This window comes from Furipterus horrens, unplaced genomic scaffold (genome assembly GCF_987537825.1).
Source record: "Furipterus horrens unplaced genomic scaffold, mFurHor1.1.pri manual_scaffold_11, whole genome shotgun sequence".
NCBI lineage: Eukaryota > Metazoa > Chordata > Mammalia > Chiroptera > Furipteridae > Furipterus > Furipterus horrens.
Genome location: NW_028327181.1, coordinates 96,678,002 through 96,705,352, shown reverse-complemented (window position 1 = coordinate 96,705,352; position 27,351 = coordinate 96,678,002). Strand labels below are relative to the sequence as shown.

At 57.4% G+C, this 27,351-nt stretch overlaps 1 protein-coding gene across 3 annotated transcripts in view; it reads right to left on the bottom strand.

Moving 5' to 3' along the window:
• RBFOX3 (RNA binding fox-1 homolog 3) overlaps positions 1 to 27,351 on the bottom strand; it is a 305,276-nt gene that overhangs the window by 83,694 nt on the left and 194,231 nt on the right. For all 3 annotated transcript variants that reach the window (XM_090257313.1, XM_090257312.1, XM_090257314.1), the window contains exon 4: positions 16,488 to 16,527. The gene's annotated coding sequence lies outside the window, so the exon portion shown is untranslated. The remainder of the gene's footprint in view (positions 1 to 16,487; positions 16,528 to 27,351) is intronic.

The window sequence follows — 27,351 nt, the reverse complement described above, 5'->3', positions numbered from 1 at the left end:
AGCCGACACACTGCCTGCCAGGTGCGGCTCTCCAGCTCCCTGCCCCACTCTGCGGCCCTCCAGCAGGACTCAGGCCGGGGACCAAGGCTCTGGGTCCTTTCTGCTGGCCTGGCCATCTCCCTCACAGCCATCTCAGCCGAATCCACGCCTGCCAATAGCCTGAGGTCCTGACACCTGCAAACAAAAGCGGCTCCCCATGCTCACTGGCACCAGGAATGAGAGACCCCAAGGGCGGTCCCCAACCAATGGCTGGCTCCCCATCTTTGGATGATTTCCAGTTGCCAGCTGGTTCCTCCATGTGGCATCTTTGAGAAAACAGTCAGCTGCCGGCCTTCTCAGAGAATGTTGGTCCCAAGCGAGCAGAGTTGAGGAGCCTCGAGGCGTGATGCCCGGATGGGCGCCCCTTCCTGGTGCCTGAGTGAGAACTGCTCCAGGCCATGTCTGTCTCCACGCTCGGGGCTGCCCGCGCTCCCTTTGATCTTGCTCCTACCCTGCCCACTAGGCACCTCAGCCGGGGCTGCCCTTTCCTGCACATGTCCTTTCCCCCGCCGAGCCCCTCATCCCTGTCAAGGTTCCTGCTGTGCTTGGACGTCCCTGCTGCAGGGCCGCTCTGGGCCACTCCTCTCACCTGGGGTGCATCAGCGTCCGCCCTCTGGGTGTGCACCTAGCACCTGTCTGCATAGGTGTGGGTCTCATTCGTATTCCCAGTGTCCAGCACAAGTGTCTGCACGTAGTATATGCTCAATAAAATAAACAAAAGGAAATAGCCTGTGGACACACAGCAAGACTCACAGTGTGCAGGGCTCCCGTTTGCCAGAAAAGGATGGCATTTCCATGGGTGCTTGAGGGTGCACTGTAACCCTGCCACGGACAGAATGGACTGACGTGGCTGTCCTGGCTGTGGTGACCCCCAAAGCACCTAGGGCCGGGGCCTTGGAAGGAGACCATTCTTTTTGCTGTGGCCTCCTCTGATCTTCATGCAGTTGTAGTTTTCACCTTGTTGTAATCAGGTGTCCTACGTTTCCTCTTAAAGACATTTCAAAGACACCTTCCCTATATCTCATCCTCCTCCCCATCAGGTTTAAAGGCTGTGTAATGTCCCATCGAGCAGCTTCGCATAATTCACTTAGCCATTACCTGCCTGCTGGACAGGTAGGATCTAGCCGGTAGGGCTGTTTCTGCTGCTATAAATATCTTCGTACTTCAAGCTTTTTTCTTCTTTTGAACTATTTCCTGAGGATATGGTCCCAGGCGTGGAATTATGGAGGCAAAGGGCAGGATGGCTCTTCTTACATTCTGCCAGGCTGCCTTCGGGAAGATGGGGCGAGGTAGGTGGTGCGTGAGCCCGGCCACGGGGGTGCGGGGATGGGGGAAGGACGGAGCATGCAGCTTGGGTTCCTGGACACTGTCAGGACACTCAGTTTTGGAGGTTACCCTGCCCTTCTCCAGGAGGGACTGGAAGGAGGTGACTCCGGAAACACTGCTTTCCCAGCAGGTGAGTGAAATGAGAGACGCGGGCCCGCTGTCTCGTTGCAGGGGGCTGTGGCTTCAGCCAGGGCAGGCGTGCGGGCACAGCACCAAACCAAGATGCTCTTCTCAGCACCGTGCGGCCCCTGCTGCGGCCCCTGCCTGACCGGCCGCTGACGCATCGCCCCCTCAGCCTCCAGAGCGGCGAGCAGAATGCTCCAGATCCCAGTTGCCGACAAGCCAAGGCCAGAGGAAGATAAATGGAAGGGTCCTTAATCCCAACTTCTTTCCATAATTAAGTTTTAAAATCACAATTAGCTGAACCCTGGTTTTGCTGAGCAGATGGGATCCGCTCCAGGTGAACACTGGCCGTGGGGGCAGGGGTTCAGGGGACTTGCTGGCCCAGCCCACCGCCCAGACACGGGGTCCTACAGTCAGGCCCCTGAGGGGCTGGGTGGACCCCACGGGCAGCTGCAGATGGTCTGAGGTGAGTCCCCAGCCTCTGACAGGTCCGTGCCCTGATTGGTCTCCAGTTCCAACTCTGTGTTCCCTATACTCCTTCTCACCCGTGGGCAGGATGTCTCAAATGCCTCGCCGAAACTGGGGGCATTCAGTAGCCAAGCTCTCCTTGCACTGCTCCACGGCCTTGCCTGTTAAACTCTGACATCCACTCCTTCCCACGGTAGGTACCTGGGTGGGGCACCCAGGCTGTACCAGGCTCACAGCGGGTCACAGGGAGAGCTCCCTGGCCAGACCCCTCAAGTTCTGCTCCCCAGGGCCTTTGGAGACCACAGGCTAGCATCCCTTGCTTCTGGAGTGCTACTGCACTTGGGGAATCAATAAACACCAAAGGACAGGGCCCCGCCTCAGGACCCTCGACCACTACGCCAGGGACAGGAGGGGACAGCAGGAAAATGGCCCCAGGGGGAAGGGCCAGCTCTGTTCTCTGCTCTGCAGGGAGACTTCCAAGGCTCCGGACCCCCTAGGCCACCGCAGTCCCTCAGGACCAGAGCGGGAGTTCTCTCTCACGTGACTTGGGATGCTTGTCACCCTCTCCTAAGCATCTGGCCCGAGGGTGACCCAGCTGCTCCCCGCTGCCTCTGGCTCAGGTTGGGCTCCTGTCTCCCAGGACCCCTCCCACACATGTCCGCTCACCCCTCCTTCTTCATCAGCTCCCAAGACCAGATCTCTCAGCCACCTGCTTCTTTCACAGGGAAATCTTGAGCCCCTCTTCCTTCCCAGGCCCCCAAGAGCCTCGGTCACATTACTCACTCTGCTCTTATGGCATCACAAAGGTCCCCAATTGTCCCTGAGTGTGGGGGGTGCTGTGACGGATGAGACTATGACAAGCTTGGAACAGGGGGGGTCTCCTCCCCCTGTCTCTCTGCCACTTCCCTGGGACCTGGACGCAGATGTCATCTCAGCTACAGTCTCTACAGAAATGCGTTGATGCTAATAGAAGTGGGATGACATTCCGTGTTTCTCCTGTGACCAGATCAGGGCCATGGGAGCGGGTGGGTGCGTCTTCCCTGCCAGGAGGTCTCATGGGAAGTGTGAGACATGTGGGGTGGAGCGTGTCGCTCAGCTCCCACCAGACTCGACCACACCCACGTCCTGTCTCCTTCCAGCAGCTGTCTTCCCGAGCAGGGTCAAATCCCTGTTTTATTACCTGCTACCATGGCCCTGTGTCTAGTGACCGCCAAGCCAGGCAGGATAAAAAGGATGGTGGAAGCCGAAGGCTGGACCCTTGCTAGGACCCTGTGGCCCCAGGTGTCCCCGTGGCTGCGGTCAGCCGCTCAGAGGTGTTCCTGCTGATTTGTGAGACCTGAGTCCTTCCACTGGGGATGCTCTGAGCCTCCCGAGGGACTGCTGACCACTGACACCAGGAGATTGGACAGACCTGGAGACCCAAAACGGCAAACAGGAGTTGACGGGCTGAGTGAGATCCCTCCTCCTGCCTTTGCCCCTGCCAGACACAACTTCAGCGACACTTGGGCCCCAAGGACGAAAGGGCTGCAGGAGTCATAGCCTGAATCTATAACTGGCCACACCCTGTGCACAAGTGGGTGTACCCCCCCACTCCTCCCACCCCGCTCATCCGCTCATTGTACTGCCTGGGGCTGGGACTGTGGACTCCCAGGAAGCTATGACAGTGCCCAGCCCCTGAACGCTTCTCTTTCTGAGACTGGCACCAGCAGCCGCTGGAGGGACCCGGGGCACCCCTCTCAGCCTGGCACATGGTAGGCGATCCAACACATGCAATCTAGGGGAGTCGAAATTCTTCTCCGAGGGCCTGAGTCACTCCCCTTCCGAACTCCTCATGGGGACTTTCAAACTTGGGGTCTTAGGGCCCTGCCACCGCTGCCTCTCGGGCCACGCGTGAGGCCATCTCCTACAGCGTTGCCACTCGCCATGCGAACATGGCTGCCCAGTCCTTGCTGGCATGGATGAGCACTTTGCTTAATGACTTTTAATAAAAGCAGGCATTGTCTTGGAGGCCCGGGTGTCGGGGGAGGAGGCCCCGCATCTGCCTGAGCAGAGAGAGTGGGTGGGAGGTGCCAGTGCAGGGGAGGCTGGCTTCCAGACTCCTGGGGGTGCCCATCCTGAGAGCCCAGGAGACAGGAGGCTGGGGCCCCAGGGGCCCCCAGACCCCAGGCCTTAGGAAAGGGGAAGATGCTAACTCCTCATTATAAGGCTTTTTCATGCACAGACAGGATATTAGCTTCAGTTTAAACAGCTTCAATTACCCCAGGGCAAACTTTTAAAAACATAATATTTATAGAAAACCTCGTTCAGCCCTGTTTGCTCCTCATTTCTCCAGCAATTGCTGCTCATTTGGAGATGGCTTGCTTTGGCGTCTCTGCCTGTTGCCAGTTGATTATGAAGCCACCCACTGGCCTAGGCTGAGGGCACGTTGACAAGAGGCCTGCTCCCGGCCCCTGTTCTTCCTTGTGCACTGGAGCAGAGGCCCAGCCACCCCCCCTCGGAGGGCGTACACACCTGGACCACGGCTCTTTGTCCCTATGCCATCAGTCTGGCCTCTCAGTCTGCGGTCTGTTGGGAAGCCCGTTTCCCCATTTCCCTGAGGTCTGGTTCCCCGGAAAACAGGAGGGAGGTGCTCGCCCCTGGGCTGCTCACGGCCCGCTGAAGCTCCAGGACTCTGGCCTTGTCCGTGAATGCCCAGTGCAGCCCTGAGTGGAGCCCAGCAGGGCTGGGCCCAGGGTGAGAGGCCAGGTGGGCCCTCTGTCTGCTCTGCGCTGCAGCCCCCACAACCTGGAGACACACTGCACGTCTGGCCCTGTGCCGCGGCCTCTGTAGGAGGGGGCTCCGGAAAGTACCCTGCTCAGACTCAGACAGACACACGGCCGGCCCAGGGATGGGTGTGTCACCACCAATGAACAATGGCCAAGAGCCTGCCTTCCATCCTTCCATCCTTCCTTCCTTCCTCCGTCCCATAAGCATTTTCCAAGCTCCTCCCTTTCTGGGGCAGAACTAGGACAGCTCAGACACATCTCTCGTCCACGTGGAGTCCCCCATCTGGGAGGATGGAGGATCAGGGCTTCGTCTGGCAAGACCATGCGGGCCCCACCAGAGGAGGCCCAGGGTTGGACCTCAGACGTGGACTGGGCAGAGGTATGGGGACGACGCAGCAGGAGCACACGCCTGAGGCTGTGTTGTGGCTGGGCCTCTGGGCCTCAGCTCGCCCCTGTCCCCTTCACAATGAGGATGGTGGGAACTGAGAGCCACAGCTTCCTCAGCTTTGAAATGGAAGCAACGGTACCTCCAACGCCCCCTTGCAAAGTTGTGTCCAGCGCGTGGGAAGACGCATGATCAACTGGGGGTGCGTGGGAAGAACGACGGGTTGGAGTGGGGAGCCCTACAGAGCTCCTGCTTCAGGGGACACCCTCCGACCAGGCCCTGCCCTGCCTCTTGGAATGAACTCATTCATTCATTCCAGTGCACAAAGTTCTTGGAGCTGCGGTGTGGCAGTCACATTGTGGATGTCAGAAACAAGAGCTGAACAAGACTCAGTCAGGGGCCTGGAGGGAGCCACCAGCTGAGGGGAGATGGCAGAGTAAATGAATAATGACAGCACCCTTAGACAATGCAAGGAGATGCAGAGAAGGGAACTTCTCATTATGGGGTGGTCAGGGAGGGCTTCCTGAAGGTGGTGACATCTAAGCTGCCTCTTCCTGACATGCTGCAGCCCCTCATCTCTTCCTACCCACAGGCTCACCATAGAAGGAAGGTTGGAGCCAGCTGAGGAAGGTGGGGTGGGTGGGGTGTGTTTTAGGAGGAACAAGCCTGGGGGAGGGGAACAGGGCAGATGTTAGGGTTAACTCAGGAGCAACTCAACCTGGTTGGACCACAGGGCACATGGGATGTGAAGAGCCTGCAGGGGTGAGGCTGGGGCTAAGCAGGCCCAATCTGGAAAAACTTTGTGCTCCAGGCTCAGAACGTTAGACTTGACCAGGTTGGAGGTGATGGGGGCTGGGCCTAAGGGAGTCAGGAAGGGGCCCGATTGTGCTGGGAGTGGGGTCAGCAAGAGTGAGGCGGTGACACCAAGAATTTGGGTGGGTGGCTGTGATTTCCAAGGACAAAGAAGGAAAAGCTGGTCAGGAGAGAAACAGTTTTCAATGTGCTGAGTGTGAGGCACGTGTGGATAGCAGGTGACAGTAGGTAACAGCAGGGGTTTGGGGGAACGAGTGGCCGCCAGGCGGGGGTCCATGCTAGGGTGCTGACTCTGGAGCTGGCATTTTGTCGGGTACCATCCCCCAGCTTGGGGTGGGTGCTATTATTACACAGGGAGGGAAACCTGGGAGAGGAGACCCAGAGATGGGTCGGCCTGCCTTGGCCACACCGTTTCTCCAGCTGTGAAGCCCTGCCTGGGTGTGGAGCCGGCTGGGAAGGTGAGTGCAGAGAGTCCCCATCAGGGTCCCCCTGCCCTAAAACAGTAGGAACACTCCTGGCACACTCCCCAGGGCCTGGTGGGGGGACAGTGTCTGGGAGGCAAGACCCCTAGAGGGGTCAGCAGCCCTGTGAGGAGCAAGCAGAGTGCCAGGCAGGACAAGCCTCTACCCTGCCCCTCAGCCCAGCGCCCTGGAAGCATCTCCTAGTTACCAGCCCCAGATCAAAAAGAAGCCCCGTCAGGGTCTGAGGGGATGCCCAGGCCACAGGAGGCAGCCGGGGCCAGCTCACGACTGCCAGGCTGGTGCCGACAGTTAAGATGCAGAGAGGCATCCCTTCTGTTCTGCCTGTGGGCTCAGGGACAGCATCCCTGGGGCAATGTCCCTGCAGCTGGCCCTGAAGAAAACAGGAAGGACGTTGCACAGCAAAGCTGTGGGCACCAGTGGGTCGGCAGGGCTCCCTGGAGCAGGCCTGCGACCACAGCTCTCCCGACGCCTGGTGGCCACCTGTCCCTTCTGCGTGGCCGCTGAGGCCTCTCCTGCTGACCTGCCTGGCCCACTGCCCAGGATGAGCCCCTCAGGCACCAACTCCAGGCTCAGCCCCGCCCAGTGGGACCCTCCCCCCAGAGGTGGGGATGGGTTGTGGTCCTGGAGGGAGAGGCACCTTCAGGGCAGGCTATGTGTGGGTCTGGGAGGAGTGCCTGCCCCTCTGGAAGCCCAGGGCCTTCAGGAACCTGCTGGAACCACTGGGCTGGGCCCCTGGGAAAGTTCTCCCCCAGGAGGAAAGCGCAGAATTCACACGTATTTCCAAACCACCTTTGAGGGAGGCAGAGGCTGATGGTCATGGCGTCAACCTGCACATGCCCCACTTTTCGCGAGCCCAGTGCTACCCATCTTTCCGGGAAAGGCAGTTCCTTTGCATCGCCAGTGGGGGTCCTTCCTGCCCCGCCTCCCGAGCCCACTCTGATCTCCCTTGGCATTTACCTCCTCGAGGTGCAGGGGCTGGAGAGGAAGGAGGGAGAGGGTCTGCTGGGCTGGGGGCTCTTCCTCTCGCCAGGGTCCCCCAGCTTCTGTGTTTCCGGGGCTCAGAACTCTGGGGGTATTGGCTCGGGGGCTCAAGTTTTGTTCTTCCCCATTATTCTTTCTGGGATCCAGGAGGGGAGGGAGGAAGGGAGCCGATAAGACGGGGGGGCGAGGGGGGAGGCAAGGCAGACTGTGGTGGCCGGATGCCGCCCAGAGGTAGCCACCTGAAGTTTGTAGCACCGCCTGCAGCCGGCTGCCCAGGGAATCTGCGGAAGGTTCTTCCCAAGGCTGGGCAGGGGAGTGGTGGGAGGGGGACCATGGTGCACCCCACGCTGGGCATTCCTGAGCCTCTGCCCAGCCCCTGTTGCCCATCACATGGAGGCCCCTAAGGGGAGCGTGGTTTGCAGGCAGGCAGGCGGGCGGCACTTCCTGTCTGACGACAGACCTGCCCCCCCACAACCCCCGCTGGTGCTGGTGCCGACTTGGAACAGAAGTCCGCCCAGGGACATTTTCTCAGGTGCCCGCCTGGTGGGCTCGCTGCGCTCCGTCCACATTCCCACCCAGATCTGCCCGGAGCCCTCAAAGCAGCTCGGCCCTCTGCGCATGGTACCTACCCAAAAATACACCATCATTTCGGAACTGCGGCCCACGGTGGGCTCCTGGCTCGGAGGTGGGGAGGCAGGCACGGAGGAGACCCGAGGGGGCAGTGGCGCGGGGCAGGTTGGCGGGGCGGGGGCTGTGGTGTCTGGTGCCACGCCGGCGCTCAGTTTACTGGCACTTGCAGCAGCCTGATGAAGTATCCCTCTCTGCCTCCTGCCTCCTGCCTCCTGCCGGGGTCCTCTCCCTCCCGGGGCTCTCCTCTCTGGTTCATTTCCCAGGTTCCGCTTAGCGCTTGCTCCCGGGCTGGCCCATCTGCTGGGGGCCTGTCCTGCACTGCTCGTCCCTGCACTCCTGCCCGGCTCTGCTCAGAGCTGAGCTTCTCATCCTGATGCCCAGTGCCCCCCAGTGCTGGGCGCGGAGGCTCCCACTGTGTGGGGGGCCCAGGTGGGGTGGGGGAGGCACCAGCTTCCAGCCTAACAGACCTCATGGGTGTGGAGGGGAGACAGACTCAGGGCTAGAAAGTCAGAGAGAGTGGGAGAGAAGAAAAGGGCTTCAGAGCATGGAAGGTGGGAGAGGGGAGACGGGCCTGAGACCCCAGCCCCACGTGTGGGAGGAGCTGCAGAGAGGGGAGTGTTGGCCCCTGGAGTGGAAGGCTGGGGTACAGTGGGGGTGCTGGGGTGGCATGTTGTGTCCCTCCTCTCTCCTGCGTCAGCATTTCCCAGGCTAACCCCCACCCCCATTAACCCCTGTGGCGCGGGGGTGAGGCCCTGGGACAGCCAGCCTTCCTGGATTCCCGCGCAGCCCAGTCGGAAGCTGGCTGTCTCAGCCGCTGGCCTCACGCCAGTGCTGCCCATGGGCCATAAGGCAGCCAGGGACCCAGGCCCCACGCCAGGCAGCAGGCCACTCCACCTGTCAGCCTGAATGCCAGACCCACCCAGCTCGTCACTCCCTCTTTGAAGGGATAAGGAAACCATTCCTTCTAGGGCTCTTAAGATTTATTCCAATGAGCGAAACTGAGGCCCAGAGGCTGGATATGTGGATGAGGGTCATACACACTGAAGAGGGACATCAAGTGGTGAGCATCCTGTCACCCTCGGGCATGGGCTGGTAGCCAAGAGGGACATGTGTGCTGGCGTCTTTGGGCTGGAAGAGGAGGATGGAAACCATACCTGATGAGCCCAGCCCCTCCCTGTCTGCAGGGTGGCCGTTGGCGTGGGCAGCCCTTCCCACCCTGCCAAGGCCCACCACGGGCAGGGAGGCCCATGGGCATAAGTGGGGACTGCACCATCTGTGCCCCGTGTTCCTACCCCAAGGGGCTGTGGCTGAGCAGGGAAGAGGGCTGGACAGGGAAGGAGGGCGTGGGCTTCAGTGGCTGGGGATCTCTGGCTGTGCACTCAGGCTCCCCTCCAAGGCCCCGTCTGTGGCTCCCTGGCTGGGTGAGCCCAAAGAAGGTGCCAGGACAGAGGGAGTGAAGTCAGACTGAGCTTCTGGGGTTGGCAAGGATGCTGGTGGGCACAGGGAAGGATGGGGTGCAGGGGGGGGCAGGGGGAAGGGGCATGTGCTCATGCTACACGCTCTGTGACTGCTTCCCACCAGCCCTCACAAGCCCTCCTTCAAAGGAGATGCTCAACAGGCCCAATGCCCCAGGTACCTGCCACCTGAGTTCTAGCAGACATGATGACCTCCGTGGCCCCCCGGGGTGTCAAGGAGGCAGCCTGGCCAGAGGGTCCAGAGGCCTGAGAGCCAGCAAGCCCGGCCCTGCCTTTTACAGCCCTGCTCTGAGCCTCAGTTTCCACCTTACTAAACTGGGGTGGGAACAACAGCCCTGCTCCTAGGCTGTTTCCATGATTAAGGAAGATTGATCAGATGATCAGCGGTCACATGAGATGCAAAACAGGCCCCATACCCTCGTACCACTGGAGGAGCAACCCCGAAACAAGACATCAGAGCTGAGATGGGTCTCCCAGCCTCCCTGCAATTTTACAAAAGCCAGATCTGCGAGCACATGAGCAAGCAGTGTCCCCATGCCCACTCCAGGTTCTGGGGTCTCCTTCTCCAGGTCCTAGCCATGACAAACGAGCAGCTACACCCCATAGACACAGTGCTCAGGTCTGGAACTTGGTCACATGTCCTGAGGAGCTGGGCTTCGGACTCAGACAACTGACAGGGACCTCAGTAGCCATCACAGATGGTTCTGGGGGCCCACACTCCCTTTCCTCCCCACCTGGTTGGCTAACACGGCCTTGCCATTTCAATCAGATGTGCTGCTCCACCCTGGGCAGACAGATGGGCAACTCCTGGAGGTCAGGGGCTTGGCCACGCCTCTTGCAGCCCCGGCCGCCAGTGTGGCACTGGGCACACGGCCAATGCCTGTAAATGTCAGCGGGGGGCTGAAGAGAGTGTGAAGGATGCAGGGCACGGCTGCGCTGCCTTTCGGAAAGCACAGGGCGGCACCTTCTCACGGAGACAAAGAAGCAGTCACCGCCGTGGGCTGGGGCTGCGCTGACCAGCCAAGCGCCCGTGGGCTCCGGTCTGGAGGGTGTCGGTGGGGAGGTCTGTCCCTCTAGATGTTTCCACTGCTCACTCCCCGCTCTGTGCCTCCGGAACCTGGCGATGCTGCCAGTGGCTTCCATGAATTAGCTGCGTGTCTCCTGACGCCGTCTGAACTCAGGGGTGGCCGCACCATCACCCTCTCTGGAAAGACTGGCTCAGGTGGCCATGTCTCACGGGCAGGGCTGTGTCGAGTTAAGCGCCGAGGTGTCCGCTGTAGAAATGCAGGCCCGGGTGCACGCATGTGGCAATGCAGGAGCCCACAGATGCGCAGCTGCACGCATATCTGATGCACGCACAGGCGCTCGGCCCCTCCCTGCAGCACACATACACACGCACACACATCCCCGGTTACAGCCAACCCGCCCCCATGTAGAACCAATGTGGCACACATGTCAGAGTGACCCCAGTGGGCAGGCCATTTCCACACATGCCCTGGAGGTCTTCAGTTACTTAGTTGCATGCATGGGGATGTGGCCCTCCACCTGGGCCAGGTGGTGACATCTGCCACAAATTCAATCCATGGCCCTGCAGGCTGGTGGCGTGAGATGTGGAGAACAGCATCCTTCGGTTGGAACGCCAGCAGTTATGAATAAATAATAACAAAGGGAAAGGAAGGAGGACGAGGCTGGGTGCAGCTCCCCCACCGAGGGGGCTGGGGAGGGGACCCTAAGGGCTGCCAGGACTCTCCTGGACTGTGAACACATTCCCAGCTCCGCGGCTCTGCACCGCCCTGCAGCACAGCAATAAAGCAAACCGCACTTTCCATAATTCAGCGGCGGGAGAGGGGCCGAGGGAGGGAAAACCCACCTCAGCACTGAGAGAGGGCAGGAGGGGAGGGGAGGGGAGGGAGGCGGCAGGCGCAGAGGGAAGGCAGGGTTAAACTTGGCCTCCCTCACACCTGGCCGGCTCTCTCTGTGCCCTGATTTAAAGAGCTGCTTGCAGATTCTTCTTCCCTGACAGTGACTTAGTGCGGCCACTGAGCACAGCCTCCATCCAGAGCCTGAGGAGTCCCCTTGGCCCTCCCTCCCCAAAGAAACCCCTCTGCAGGCTCCAAGGGCGGGGAGGGAATTCAGGCAGCCCATCCATCATCAGCCAGCTGCCATCGCTAGAAAGTTCTTCCTTTGGGCAGCCCTGAAACCCGCCTCTGGGACGCCTCTCACTGACTTAGCTGATCTGAGGCCACACCGAGCAAGCTACCTATGACTTCTCAGGCCCAGCCCTCGAATCCTCTGGGACATGCCATCTGCTGCCCAAACTTTCCTCTTCTGGGCAAACAGCACACATCTCATCATGGATGTCGCATGAAACATCCCCCTGGTGCATAGCCGGTGCCTCCAAATGAACCCAGCATGCCAGGGTGGCCCGGACCAGCTTCTGCCTTCCATAATCTGGGAACTTATCTTTACTCATGCAATCCAAATAAAACTGGCTTCCAAGGGCAGCCATTCATTTTTAGGGTGACTGCACCTCCAGCTTGCCTGGGACACTCCTGGTTTACACTGTCAGTAACAACACTTCCACTTTGGATGACGCAGTACTTGGTCACTGTTATGGACTGAGTACGTCCTGACAAATTCACATGTTGAAATACCCCCAATGTGATGGTATTTGGAGGTGGGACCTTCAGGAGGTAATTAGGGAGAGATGAGGTCATGAGGGTGGGGCCCATGATAGGATTAGTGCCCTTATAGGAGTCATAAGAAACCTTACTTCTGCCACGTGAGGACACAAGAAGTCTGAGACTTGGAAGAGGACCCTCACCAGTACTCGGCCATGTCAGCACCTAGATCAAGGACTTCCAGCCTCCAGCGCAGTGAGAAACAAACTTCCGTTGTTGATAGGTCATAAGCCACTCAGTCTGTGCAGTTCTGTCCTTGCAGCCCAAATGAATGAAGACAGCCATGCTAATTATACTGAATTTACCATCAATTAAACCCCTATTTGAGCAGATAGAAAATACCACCCCCTTTGAGCCACCAATAGGGACAAAACCCGCCCTCTTGGCAGAACTCCCCTGTGAAGTGCACACACCACCTGGCCTTCTGTCAGCCTTAGGATTGAAAGGAATCAGGTATGGGCAGCCAGGATGGCCAGGGCGCATGTCTGCCTGCCCTTCTCTCCATTGGAGGCAGAAGCGGGAGGAGACTGGTCAGTTTCTCCTTTCGGGCCACTGGCCCCGGCCTTTTCCATCCCGGGTTCTGTCTCATGCAGAAGTGTCAGGCCTCATCCTTTCCCTCCCCTCCCGTCCCGCCTGAGCTCCCCGTGCTGCCTGGGGCGCATGTTGTGGGCAAAGCTGTCCCCCGGAGCAGGAGGGGCAGCTATGAAGTCTGCGAGAGAGATGTGTGTCTTGCTCTCTGCACCATGGCCCGTCTCCGCGCCCCGAAACCGGATGATAAATTACTCTGGCCAAGCGGAACACGCCTGGACAAGCCTCCTCTCCAACTGTAATTAATACCCCGGGGAAAACACAGACTCGGGGTTTTAGGCTTTCGCAAAAACACACGCACACACGGACTCTGCTGTCCTCTAAACCCAGCTCAAATGCTTCTTGTCCTGCTTCTTTAATGGTCAGCACAAACCACCCAGCTGGACAGATCCCGAAAGCCGAGGGAGGTGCTGGGGAGCCTTCCCAGTCCCTGTGATGCAGAACTAACAGCGGCGGAGCTGATTTTCCAGCAAGCACTGCCCAGGGCATTGGTGCAATGTAGCTTTGGCCTCAGAGGAAACAGCCGTGGCTTTGGGTGAACCCTTTGTGGTCGCTATTTTGGGGTACCTCCCCCAACCTTTCTTCTCCCCACCAGGACAGGCTAAGTGATGCACTGGTTCAAACACACCTGGGCATAGGTATCAGAGCGCTCCTGACATCTGACATTCCTAACAAAGCTGCGAGTCACGCAGTCCATGAAGCCAGACAGCCAGCCACCCTGACAATGGACACGCTTTCTCAGAGGACGGAAGAGCCATGCTGGGCCAGGAAGGGTCCCGTCCCTGGGTCGTATGCTGCTCAGTCAGCTCTTGGTGTGGCAGGTGGACGCATGGATGGGAAGGGCTCAGAAACCCATGCTCCAGCCAGACAGGGATGCTTCCCAGGTCCTGGAGCGATGGGTAGAGCGCTCAGAGGGTCTTGCCTTCATAGTGGGATCATTAGATCCACCAGACAAAACACGGCCCAGGTCCCAGCTAACAAATCCTAGACGTAAGATCTGAGAGGACCAAGTAACGTAACTACATCCCAGAACAAAGCACACGAATATTTATAGGAATAAAAGTATCCAGCCCCCAATAAGGTACAATGTACAATGCCCAGCATCCAATCAAAGACATGCAAGAAGCAGGAAAACATGCCCCAAAGCGAGGAGGAAAACGAAGCGTCCGAAACTGACCCAGAATTGACACACAGTTAAGAGTCAGCAGACAAGGACGGGGAAACAATTATCACTCCATTTCACTTGTTCCGGAAGTGAAGCGGAGACGTGTAAGGTATAAAAAAGCGCGCCGACTGGACGTGCAGACATAAAACGTCAACGTCTGGGGGGAAAGAGTGCGCTGGGGGGTCAGTGGCCGAGTAAACATTGCAGAAGGGAATGCTAACAGACTGAAAGATGGATTATTTTCTCTATTTTGAAGACCCAAATAGAGAATTACAAGGAGGCGCAATTTAAGAAGCAGGAAGGGACAGCTATGATCTATGCGCTGTGGGACAACTTTGAGCCGCCAACCGCATGTGTAGCTGGGAGTCCCTGAAAGTGGTGGGGAACACAGGAGTGTTTGAAGAAATAATGGACACAGCATCCCCAAATCTGATGACAGCTACAAACCCAGCGATCCCAAATGCTCAGCAAACCCATGAGACGTGAGGAAAGTGACCCCTGCACCAATTGTACTCAGATTGCTCAGAATCAGTAATGATAACACGATTTTGCTCAAGCCTGTATCTGATAAGCGACTTGTATCCAGTAAATATATAAAGAACCCCCCAACTCAAGAACTCCACAATAAGAAAACAAGTGACCCAATCAACATATATGGAAAGACCTGAACAGACACGTCACCGAAGACGATGTGTGGGTATCAGATGACACTTGAAATAACGCCCAGCATCATTCGTCCTTAGGAAAAGGCACATTAAAACCACAAGATGCCGACAGAATGGCTAAAGCAGCAGAGACAGCAACCCCGAGTGTTGGCGAGGACGGAGACCGGCGATTCTCACCTGTGCCCAGTGGGAATGGGAATCGGTACAACCGCTTTGGAAAACAGTTTGGCATTTGCTTAAAAAGCTAAACATTCTTACCACAGGACCCAGCCATTTCACAACGGGGTGTTTTACCCAAGAGGAACGGAAGCAGGCCACCCGGATTATACTGAATTTACCGTCAATTAAACCCCCATTTGAGCACGCGTAGCTTCCTCCGTGACGGTCACAGACTGGAAACAACCTAAACCCGCTTCAAGGAGCGAACGGTAAACTGACCACAGAGCGTTCATAGCACGGAAACTACTGAGCAGTAAAGGGAAGGACCTGGGGACGCACCTCAGCCTGCGTGACTCCCGAAACAACCGTGCTGGGCGCAATCGGCCAGACAGACAAAAAAGAATGCGTATGGCTGATTCTATCTGTACGAAACTCCTGGGAGCACAAACTGTTCCGCAGTGACAGGATGCAGATCGGGGCTCGCCTGGGAGGCGGGGGTTGGGAAGTGGCAGGAGGAAGAGAGTTCAGGGCACGGGAAACTTTGAGGGGTGACAGACACGTCAGTGTCTTAACTGTGGCGACGATGTCATGGGTGCACACGTATGTCAACATTTATTAAACTGTGCACTCCAAACTGTGTGTAGTTGGCTGTGTGTGCACTACAGACTGAAAAGCTGTCTGAAAAAATGAACGCACCAAATCCAAGTCAGCCCATCCCCGTGTCACTCCTTAGAGCACAGGGGACCCTGGGTGTCCTCTCCAAGCAGCCCTTCGTGGTCCTGTTGTGACCAGCTGCCAGGATGGAAGTCCCCTTGCCAAGTCCAGCTCCATCCGGGCCATGCCTGCTTCTGAGCCCATGGTGAGCTTGCACCAAAAGTAGTAAGAAAGATGTCACCAAATGAAATTTCCAATGTCTGGCTTGGGAAGAGGCCAGACTCCCCACCCTGACAGGCTGACTTGCCATTTCTGGTCTGCGGAAACAGCTTTGTCATCTGTGCACACATGGCCGGAGACCCAGGAGCCCACTGGGGACCCGAATTACAAACACATGGCAAGCCTGCATTTTCTAATTTTGTCCACAACAAATACACGTTACTTTTATAATACCCCCCCACCCCCAGCATACAACAGCAAGGGACTCTATAAAGATCAGCTGCAGCAGGTAATACAAGGATGGCTGCGAGGAACACAGGCACCGAGGGCTCAGGTCAGAAACGTCCTGTCCCTCGTGAGGGTCGGCACTGACAACAGAGCGACTGTCGACAGCCCCTCCCCGCGGAGAATAGGCCACGGACGCGAGTCTGAGCAGCTGGACCACGGGCCGGACTGCCCTGGAGTTCTGATGCCTCGCAGTACTGGGATGCACACCTGTGCACTGAGTGCCTGGGGTGGGGGTGGGGCCGTAGGGCAAAGGTGGCCCTGGGGGAGGAGGAGGGACAGGCCCAGCAAGGGACCCATACTGCTTCTCTACCTGTAGACACACTCCTGTCCCCTCATGTCCCTCCAGGCCCCTCCGGACTCCAGGTCTGCCTTCCCAGCACAGGCCGGGCCGGCCCGCTGCGGGCTCACTGACGAGATGTCTGTCTGTGCTCTGCCAGCCAAACCTCTGCTCTGTGCCCGCCAATCCCCCTGGCAAACGAGACCCTCAGAAACCCCACATTTATTGCCAACAGCTCCCAAGACGTCCCGTGCACTCACATCTGTCAAAAACTATTCAGGAGGAAAAAAAGAGAGTCTTTTACCTTTTATTCTGCCAATGTTCCCCGAGGCACGGTGGGCTCTCTAGAAGAGAAAGAGAGAGGAGAAAGGGTTACAGTCACTGTGGCCACCACACACCTGGCTGCTGGCTGCTACCTGCTCGCTGGCTGGTCAGGGCTAGGGGGCTGCTCTCCCTGGGAGGCCGGCCCAGGTGAAACCCTCGCGCTGTCTGTCTGCACCGAGTGCAGCTGAGAGTCCCATTTGCCTGAACAGGCAAAGGCAAAGGGGAAGGGAACACCCTGGGCTTGTCATCCAGATTTTCCAACTCATTTCCTCCGTAACGCGGGCTATTCCCCGGAGCTTCCTCTCCCTCCCTTTGCCCCAAACTCTGAGTGACCCCTTTGCTCTTCCTCCCCACCGGTTTTGAAGTGACCCTTTCACGGGGACTTTGCAGGTTGCTGATGGTGGTGTTTAATCCCCAAAGGGGCCATTCTTCAGGACTTGTCCTCCCTCCGCCCCGTGTCACTCCCCCTAGAGTCTTCACGTCAATCTCACATCAGTCAAAGGGTGAGCAACCCATGTTGCTCACGGAGAAGAGACTCCAAAACCCCAAATGCAGTTTCAGGGTTCTGCACAGATTCCAGGAGCAGCTCGGGCCGACGCCAGCCTGGCAGGGCCCAGGCATCTATGCGTTTTACCACCCAGGGCCCCAGGGCCAGAGAGACCAAGGCACCTGCCGGACACCACAGCGCTGACTTCAGGGACCTGGATGGGGACCACACGTACGTCTGGACTCCTATCCCACCCTTTCCTTATAGGGCCTTCGGAGATTAGAAGTGTGTGTGTGTGTGTGTGTGGTGCACCTTTCCTGGACTTAAATTTCCCTTATTTAGTTTACTAATGTTTCATAACTTTAAGTATATAATTCTGGCCATCGTTTTCATTGTGGTAAAATACACATAACATAAAACTTGCCATTTAAACCATTTTAAAGTATATAATTCAGTGGCATTAAGTATAGACACACTTGTGCAACCGTCACCACCACTCTGGTTTTGAAACTTTCTTATCACCCCAAAGGGAAACTGCGTGCTCATGCAGCAGTCGCCCCCATTCCCTTCTCCCCACCGTGCATGTGCCTATTTTTTGAACTCAGCATAAACAGGATACAGAAAGGCGGTCAGCCTGAGCCTCTTTCTCGAGTCACAGAGAAGTCACTGTCATTATCGCCACCAACATCACTCTCAAGAGTAGGCTGCTGCTGTCGTAGGTTTTGCACTTTCCATGTGCCAGGCACTTGAGGACAATGGCCTCGTTCACCCCCACACCCCTGAGAGGCGGGCACAGTTCCGACCATCCCCACTTTCCAGGAGGGAAAAACGAGGCCAGAGCTGGTAAAGCCAGGGCACCTCTGGTCACTGGGGCAGCCAGATTTCCGGGGGGCGGTGCCCACGGCATGGCACCCCCTTACACACGGTTGGGGAGAGTGAGAATTAAGACCGCAGGTGACATTTAGTGCCGAGAGTCTGCTTGGCATGCCACTGGAGTCTGTGCAAACCATGATGGGGATGTTTTGTGCAATCCCTCCCCCACCCCCACTGCCCACCCATTCGCTTGCAGTTACCACCACCTTCAGTTGATTTGGGGTTTTTTCTTATTCTTGACGTTTTTCTTGGTTTATTTTCTTACAGTGAGTTTTCCTTCCAATGCAATTCAACTTAGTTCCATGGAATTCGATCCACCCAGCCCCAGTGTGCAGACACACAGCCAGGACCTCGGAATTCGGTCTGGGCTGGGCACAGGGCGGGGCGCTGCACAGACACCCCCTGTCTCCCGCTCGTCCCACAACCACGCCAGAGGCAGGGGGAGGAAGAGCCCTGAGGCCCCAGGATTTGGGTGGCATGGCCCTCCTTCCTTGTCCTTGTCTCTCCTCTCCCAAACAACTCCCACAGCCCCTCTCCTTTGCCCCTTGTTCCCCACACTCCAATTTCCTCTAAGCACAGGGAAGCTTCTGGCCCCCAAAGTCCCCATCTCAGGCAACATCAGCACACCCAGAGTTGGCAAACATCCCCATCCACCCCGGCCAGCATCCAGCAGTCCTGATTCCGAGTCACTACTAATGGCCCTGATTCCCCTAAAAGGTCCCAAGTGTCCTTATTTGGTCAAAGCTAAATATTTGGTGTGAACACAGGGGTCACTGTGCTCAATCAATAGTGGGGGCTTGGAGGCCAGGACCACGTCCATCTCCAAAGAGCCTCTGGTTTGGAAGAGGTCCAGAATCAGAGGGCCAGTCAGAGGGGCCGAGGAAGCCTCATGCCTCCACCGTTGCTGGCACTCGCAGTCCAGCCTGTTCTAGTGCTTCAGGCCAGGAGTCCCTCCCACCTTCCTGGTCCATGGCAGCCGGAGGCCAGGCCGGCCTGGGCTGGAGCTTGCCTTGCAGTTCCGAGAGGAACATCGGCTCTGTCTCCCTCCTCCCTGTCCCCCGCATTTCCCTTCATCCTCCTGTCCTCTCTCAGCTGGCGCACCCAGCCCGCTGCCCAGTGTGGGGGACGGGGAGGGGGGCGCCTGGGGCTCATGCTCCCCAGGCATTGCTGAGTATGTCTGTCTGTCCCTCCATCCGTGGGCAGGCTTGTAGGCAAGGAGGAAATAGGGAGCCGATTCTCAGCCTGGCTGTGAGCATAGGCTGCTCTCAGCTGTGCCGTGGGACAAACAGTCCTGGTGATTTTTGCCTCCGTGACCAGGTCCGTGGAGCCCAGCTCAGGAGGACAGGGGTGCTGACTTCTCTGAGTGTCCCTGGGGAAAGACCCTTCAGCAAAGGCCAAACACAGAGAGACGCATTTACCCAGCTTGGGGGAGGCGCCCACCCAGGCCCCCCTCCACGGCAACAGCCATGCACGGAGTCTGCTGAGCTCCCAGACTGCGGACGGCCCTGGAAGCCTTGCTGTGGCAGGAGTTGCCTGGAGCAGAGCGACGCTGCACTGGCTAGGGTGGGAACTCCCCCGTTGTCTGACACTCCCCACCTCCCCCACTAGACTGCAACCCCCCGCCCCCACAGCTACAGGTGTGTTTTAGAGGTCCCACACTCCAGAGCTGGCTGGGGCCAACGCAGATGGGAGACTAGATGTTTGCAAAAGGAATGAACCAGCCTCCTAGAATGATGTTTACTCCTGGGGACCCCGGCACCCACACTGACCCTTTCCCACGGCCTCCCTGATGCTCAGTTCTCCACACCCTGAACTCCGCCGGCGCACACCCTCATTCCAGCCCCCTCCAAGGCCCAGTGCCCTGGACACTCCTCTACAACGCTCACTTTGACCCTGTTTTCTTCTGTCCATAAAGCATTTTGTCCTTCAGGAATTAAACTGCCCCCTGTTGTACTACCCTGGGATGAAAAGAACACATGCTCATTAGTAAAACCCATTTTTAGTGTGGATCACGCAGAATGATTTGCCAGGAAAACCCTCCTAACGCTGTAACCCAGAGCACTCCCTCACCAGTGGCTCTTCATTTCCACCACACACGGCACCTGGACTTTCTCCCAGGTAGGGGCTGAGTTACATAACTATGCAGCGGGAGTAGAAAGTCATGGCAAAGGTAGACTGTGTAGTCAGGACTGCTTGTGACTCCTATTTGTAAAGTCAACTTACAAGTAGTACCCATCTTGGCTCTTATTTATTGAGCATCTATTATGTGCCAGGCACTAAACATACCTTATAAACCACAAATTGGCCCCACCCGGTAGGCAGATGGGAAAAGGGATCCTCAGCTGTTCATCCTGGTCCATTTTGCTTTAAGTCCAAACTCCTGCACTTCCGAGGAAGAGGTATTTGGGAAATGTGCGCCTCCTTAGCTCGCCTCCCAAGAAGAACTGAGTCGGTCACAGGTGACTTTGATCCAGGATGAAGAGGAAGTAGCCTGCCCCCGCCAGCCCAGTTATGGGGTTTAGGAGAGGAAATGCTTGCAGATGACAGAGGCTGCCGGGAACACGCAGACCCATCTTTGCAGGAGGAAGCTTGGACATTGGAAGTGGAGGGAGGGAGAGTTTCTGAGAAAACACAGTGTCTTCGTCTGCTGGGGCAGATGTGACAAAATACCACTGCCCGGGTAGCTCACACGGTTTGGAGGCTGGGAGGTCCAAGATCAAGGTGCCAGCAGACCGGTGCCTGGTGATGACACCCTCTCCCTGGCTTCTCACTGTGTCCTCACGAGATGGACAGTGAGCTTTCCTGTCTCTTTTTATAAGGACTCCAATCCCATCGCAGGGACCCCCCCACCCCGCCCCCATCGAACTCCAGTTCCCTCCCAAAGGCCGCACCTGCAGATACCATCACAGTGGGGTTAGGGCATGAACAGATGAATTTGCGGACAGCGTCCCACGGCACGGTGTCCCAGTTTTCACTTTTCCCTCTTGCCTTTGTACTTCACTTTTCCAAGTGTGCAGCGACGATGCTGGGCCCTCCTTTACGACCTGAGCAGATTTATTTGGTGGCTTACAAGTTGCCACAGTGCAGTCCACATGGCCGGGAAGGCTCTTGGGGCTCCTTGGCCATGCGGGTCATGCTGCTGCTCTAGGGAGTCTGCTCAGCGCGCCTGGCTCCACCCCGTGGAGGCCCCGCCCCCGTGGAGATTCCTTGTCCCCGCCCCCCCGGAGGCCCCGCCCCGTGGAGGCCACGTGGAGGGCATTAGGCATCTTTGAAAGCCTGCCTGTCCGTCACTGCTCCTGAGTTACCTGGGGTTTTATTGTCGTGCTCTCTAAGGGGAAATGGAGGTGAGGGGTCCAATTTTATAAATAAAAAATTAACTGTGGGTGGCTTAGACACGATTTTTGATGGTGATCATGACAGCAGAACCACTTCGATTTAAAGGTTTTTTTCCCCTTCTTCTGAAAAGAAATTCACCTTTGGAGAGCGGAGCAGAGAATGGGGAGGGGCCACTTGATTTCAGGCTCTTGCCTCCAAAAGGTGAGAGAACACGTGTCAATTGTTTTAAGCCTCCAGTGTGTGGCAATTTGTGGCGGCAGCCACAGGACTTAACCCATTGCGTGGCTTTTGTCCCCACCCTTGCCTGCACCCCTCTGGCCCTGGCCTTGTGTAGCCCAGTTCCCAGACCTCGGAGGCCCCTTCCTTCCACCTGCTTATAGACCCTCCGTGCAGTTGTGCCAACCTTGACAACCGTGTGATGTCACCCCCACCCCCAGAGCTGATCTGCGTAATGCAAACTAGAGGGACATGGTGGCCGCAGCCACTGTCCACCAGCAGAATGCTGCATGTCACGTGCTGTCACACAAACGGACCCTGAGAAATAGCCCAGGAAAAATGCTGTTCCCTGTCTGGGGTTCTTGTTTGAGTTTTTATTGTGGTAAAAAAATGTATATAAAAATTCTCCAATTTTAATCATTTATATGTGCAGCTCAGTTCATTAAACACGGTCACAGTGTTGCGCAGCCGTTACCACCACCCAGCTTCAGAAGACACCAACTCCCCATCCCCCTCCCCAGCCCTGGCACGGACCCTTCAACTTTCTGTCCCTATTAATGTGATGACTCTAGGGACCTCACATGAGTGGAGTCGTACAGAATCTTGTTCTTATGTGACTGGCTTATTTCGCTGAGCACCGTCCTCAAGGTTCCTAGCAGGTGTCAGAATTTCACACCCTTTTAAGGCTGAGTAATACTCCATTGTATGGATGGACCACATTGTGTTTATCTTTCGTCTGTTGAGCATTTGGGTTTTAAGACAACGAGAATCATCTAATTGGCCACGGTTCCCGTTTTGCTTTAGAGCCAGCAAGTTCAGGAAAACAAATCATGGCTCAACCCGCTGTTGCATTTCCAAGCCCCACAGCCGTATTTTCCAGCTGTCTTTTCTGTTCCCTGATCTTGACTTCTATCTATTGATGCATCTCCCTTTTATTTTACGTGGTGATGGCAATGAACGCAAAACCTCCTCTAGAACATACTGGGGATACACCGTCCAGTCTCATCTCACGCGGTTCTCCCAACAGCTCACCAGGCTGTGCCCGCCCCCGCCCACCCCCACCTCCCGCACTCGATGTGGCAACTCCCCTTTGTCACAGTTCGTTTGTTCATTCGTTCGTTCATTCATTCATTCATTCATTCATTCAACAAATATTCATCATGTCCAGGCTGGAGGGGCACGGTGCTGCCATCCTGCCTGCATGGATCATACAGACAGGAACCCCTTCGACCACCTGGCCTCCTGGTCACTTCCCCCGCTGGTGTCTGATTGCGCTGAGGAGGCTGTTCTTTCTAATGCAAACTAAAGGGCCCCCGAGGCCCCACACCCCACCGAGGTCCCTGCGGAGCCGCGCTGCACGCCATGTTCTCTTCAACACTCAGCTGAAATGGAGCTCAGCAGTGGCTTTGTCTGGGCGGCCGTCCAGTCTCCATTTGGCTGCGGTGTCTTGGCGGCCGTCCCCCCTGTTTCTTTAAAAGCTGGCTGCTCTTGAGTATGGAGATTCAGCCTGGAGGGTGCTGAGAGCCACAGTTGGGATATGTCTCCTCTGCTGGGAGATCGCAAGACCCCTCCCATGTCTCTCGTAGGGTATCTCTTAAAATGTGAAGGCGGACCACCTCTCAAGGAGAGGGGCAGGTCTGGACTGAGGATGAGGCCCCTGAGCAGAAGCAGTGGGTGGGTTGCTGCTGGTTGACACTGCCCAGGTGACCCGGGGCAGCATCCGTGGGGGAGGGAAAGGTGGGGTGAGGACAGGCACTGAGCTGATACATAGGACAGACAACGCCACGCAGCACGCAGACGATCCGTGTGCTGGCTTCTTAGATGAGCATGTTTTGCCATCAATAATTTAGACGTGCCCTTTCTCCTCTGGGAAATGGGCAAAATCTCATTTCCTGAGTAAATCCCCTAAGAAACCAACCTGTTCATTCCTCTAAGACTTTCATAAATCTGTCTCCATCAACCTCCTCACAAAATAAAAGCAGATAATAGGCCAAGAGGGCCGGGAGATGGGCGCTAGGAGAGCTGCCTGCGAAGTCCCGGAACCGGCGGGGGGTCCGAGACGTACCCCGGGACTGCGGGGAAGCCCAGCCTGCCCCACCGGCCTCCGCTGCCGGCCTCCGTGAAGGGGAGGACTCACACAGAGCAGCAGGGCTGTACTGTCTGCATTCAACACAACAACTGGAAAATCACCAGGAGAAACAGAGAAGCGCAATGCAGAGATTTCCATTTTGGGAAAAAACCGTGGGTTGGGGTATCTGTGGCTTTTTCTGGCTCCTTCCCAGGAAGCGTAGACCCTGGTTGTGGAGGAAGCTTGGAGGAGGGGGTTAACCTAAAACCCAGGCCAGCCTGGCACGGTTCTTACACCTTCTGTGAGCTACTCCCCCTCTGAGTGCCTTGGTTTACTCATCTGTAAAGTGGGGCAATAGCCATACCTTCCTCTTGGTGCCCCTGTGAGGACTAAAGGGGATGAGGCCTCGACATGATGCCTGGTCTGTTACTGGGGAGGCTTTCACCCATTCGGGGCGTAAAGGGTGGGTGATGAATTTTAAAGCCAAACCATGAGTGACTCCTGTTTATTGAGTCTGTGCTGTGTTCTTGGTGGGTCAGGAGCCCTTTCCATAAATAATCGCAAGTCCACCCCACAACCTCATGGATGTATGTTTGTGTCCCAGGGTGCAGTCCCACATGGCTGGTAGCCTCAAGTGGCAGAGGGGTCCCTGTCACTTCCCTTGGAGAAAGAGGCTGGAAAGGAGTGATGGGTATTGATATGTCAAGCAATTCAGCATCGGCCTCATTAGTCAGCCAGATCCAGCTTTGCAGAACTTCGTGTCCAGTCCCAGAGCTCTGCAGGCAGGCGGGCAGCCCGGGGACCGTGCCCACTGCCCTGTCTTCTGCAGGGGGATGACCCCTGCCTGCTGGTCCCAATTCTGAGCTGGGACCTGCCACGGCAGTCTGGAAGAGGTCTTCCTGCCAGCACGGCCCCGGTCCCCTAAATCAGCAATGTTGCATGCCTCCTGCTTCCTGCCGCTGACAAAGGACTCCTGAGACCTCAGAACTACCCAAGCCCTGTAAACCCACGTCTGGAACTGCTGTGAAGCCGGGCCCTCGGCCCAGGCACTGCCACCTGCTCGAGTGTTGCCGCCGAAGCGTGCCTCGGTCTCCAAAGCCACCGTTTGTGCTTGGGCTGCAGATCTGGGCGGGAGGCACTGAGCTGCACAAACCAAGTCAGAGCTCACGCGTGACCACAGCCCTTTGCTCAGTGCGCCCCGGGCAGCTCTGTTCTGCCTCAGCCCCAGAGCCACAACTCGCATCTTCTGTACTCGGATGCTTGCACGTCTCGGGCCTCCTGACCCTGGGGGATCCCCGGCCTCTGAGGGCTGGCTAATTCCTAGAGGTAGTGGCAACTCTCCAGGGAGCCTGGCTCACATCCGAGCCACCCCCCACCTCCTCTGTGAGGCTCCCACACTCCAGGTCCCCATTCCCCTTCTCTGATCACCCAGGGCCAGGTGTCAGCCCGCCAGGGAAGCTCCTCTGCTTCAGAGCCCACAGCAGGTATCCAGACTAGCTGATTGGAAGCCCGCTGACCCTGCTTCACTGGTCTCTTCCCACGGGTGCCATAGGAAAGGCTCAGGTCCGCATTTGCTATTCCCTCTTCTTCCTCACTGGTCCTCGTGCTGCCCCGTGTGGCCCTGTATGGCATGCCTCCTGTGCCTAGGAACTGGGATGTCTCCCATCACCAAGTCACTTCCGTGTCTCACCACACCTGACTAAAATGAACCCTGGGTCCCCGAAGCACCTGTCGGCCTCACTGCCTCGCTGCACCTGCTGGTGTCCTCTCACAGTCTCGGCTCTTGCCGGAGGCGCCGGTTTTAAGGGGTGACACCGAGTGCTTCTCCAGGGGAAGGAACGCGTTAGTGCCCGTTACAGCTTGGAGGCTGGCGGCTCAGCCCAGAGCCACCTTACAGACTCCTACCGCTCGGCAATGACCTTTCGAGACTAACACGTCACTGCTCGCTTGATCCATTCCAGGGCCTTCTCCTAGAAACGGCCTGAGAAGTAAAGGGTGAACGTGGACTTCTGTCACCCCGGAGTCCCAGCGAGGGTCTGCCTGGGACTGACCCGCCTGGACACGCGGCTCATTTGCAGGTTGTGCCCGTATCGACAGGTCGGCTTAATCATAGACGGTGCCGTCTTCTGTTCATGCCAAAAGCAGTCTTTGCGGAGATGGGAAACATGATAAATTGTGAATGTGTTTGCGCTTACATTCCCGAGGCCCTGAGGCTGATGATCGGGACTCTAAATAATAATAACAAAAATGGCTTTTGTCATAGGAGGGGTCCCCATGAGCACAGTTAAGCTAGCGCATCGCTAGGCGTGGACCAACGTGTCGATGTGGGCGCACCAGCTTCTGTGCTGGACGAATGTTTGCTTCGGCAGATCAGCACCTCTGGGAGGGGCTCGTGCTCACAGCCTCACGTAAAAACCACAGAGCGGAGTGATGGTGGTGCAGGAAGGCAGCCCCTGTGAGGCCTCTTGGACAGATGCCCCTGTGCCAGGTCCCCAGGCTTCCTCCCTGCTGACGCAGGCTCCTCGGCAGCCCCCCCTGGGCATCCCTCCCGTGTGTCCCCTTGTCCTCCTAGTAACACTACACAGACGACCTTCTCCGTGCTTTGGCTCCATCCACCATCCATCCTCCAAGAATTCCTGTGTGGAGGCTGCCAGCCCTGTATCTCCAGGTCCCTCTAGTCATTGTCATCTGGTTACCTGTGCCAGGGTCGCTGCAAACTCAATGTGCAGGACAGAGAAGCGATGGTTACCCCTCCTGGACAGCCCCCAGCTTCTGCATTTCCTCATTTAGCCAATGGCGCAGATGCTGACCCAGCACCCCAGACTCGGAACCGGGGGGCATACTCACTTGTCCCCTCCCTCATCCCCGGCATCCTACCCAAATTGTCCCCCTGGGTTCTATCCATTCTCCCTCCTCAACACCTTTGCCCCTGTTTGATCCTCACCACCCCCAAGTCCACCTGGCTGAGGCCCCCTTCTCTCCCCAGAGCTCCGTGCAGCCTTTGACTTGACCTTGGCCCAGAGACCCTCTCTGAGTCTAGTCTCAATGCATGGCAGATGGGCCCGCTGCCCCGCAAACCTGACCCCATCACACACCTGGGGAGCAGCCCGTGGGCTCGGGGAAGGGGCAGGACTGCGGCCACTCACACCTGGTGCCGGCTTGCCTCCCCGCCCTGGCCTCGCTGCAGTCCCCATCACAGAGCCTGGCCAAGGAGAGAATCTTATGGTTTCCCAATACACCTGTCCATGCTTTTGGCTCTTTCTCTCCTGCCTGAAAAGACCTACTCCTGTCTGTCTCTCCACTGCCAGACTCTCACTCTGCTGAATTATCAGGTGGCCTGAGTCGGCATGGCCTGCCTGATCTCTCAGCAGGTCAGCCCCGCCCCTGGGCTGGCCGCACAGGCTCCTGGTCTTCCTTCTGCTGCCCGCCACCCCCCCCAGCCTCCTCTCCAGCTCCCGAGGGCTCAGTCCCAGGCCCCCTCCCCTCCTGGTCCTCCTGCCTCGGCACCCCCCCCTCTGCAGTCTCTGCACCACCTGCGGGCCTGGGGTGCCTGACGGGGCACCTCCAGCAAGGTCTCCAGCGTCAGGCCAACGCAACCAGCCAGCTCAAACCGCACCTTCACCTTGGTGTCTCCCAGACGCCTCCAACCCAACACGACCAAGGTCCCCATTTCAGTAAACGGAGTCATCACCACCATCAAGCGAGCAAGTCACCGGGGGCCCCGCTCACCCTCCCTTCCTTGGTGCCCCACCATCCAGAATGCCTCTGGAGTCTGTCCACTTCTCCCTCCTTCCACGCCCCATGCCACGTTCCTGGCCCAAGAGCCACCACTTTGCACCTGGACCGACTCCCAAAGGGTCTCCT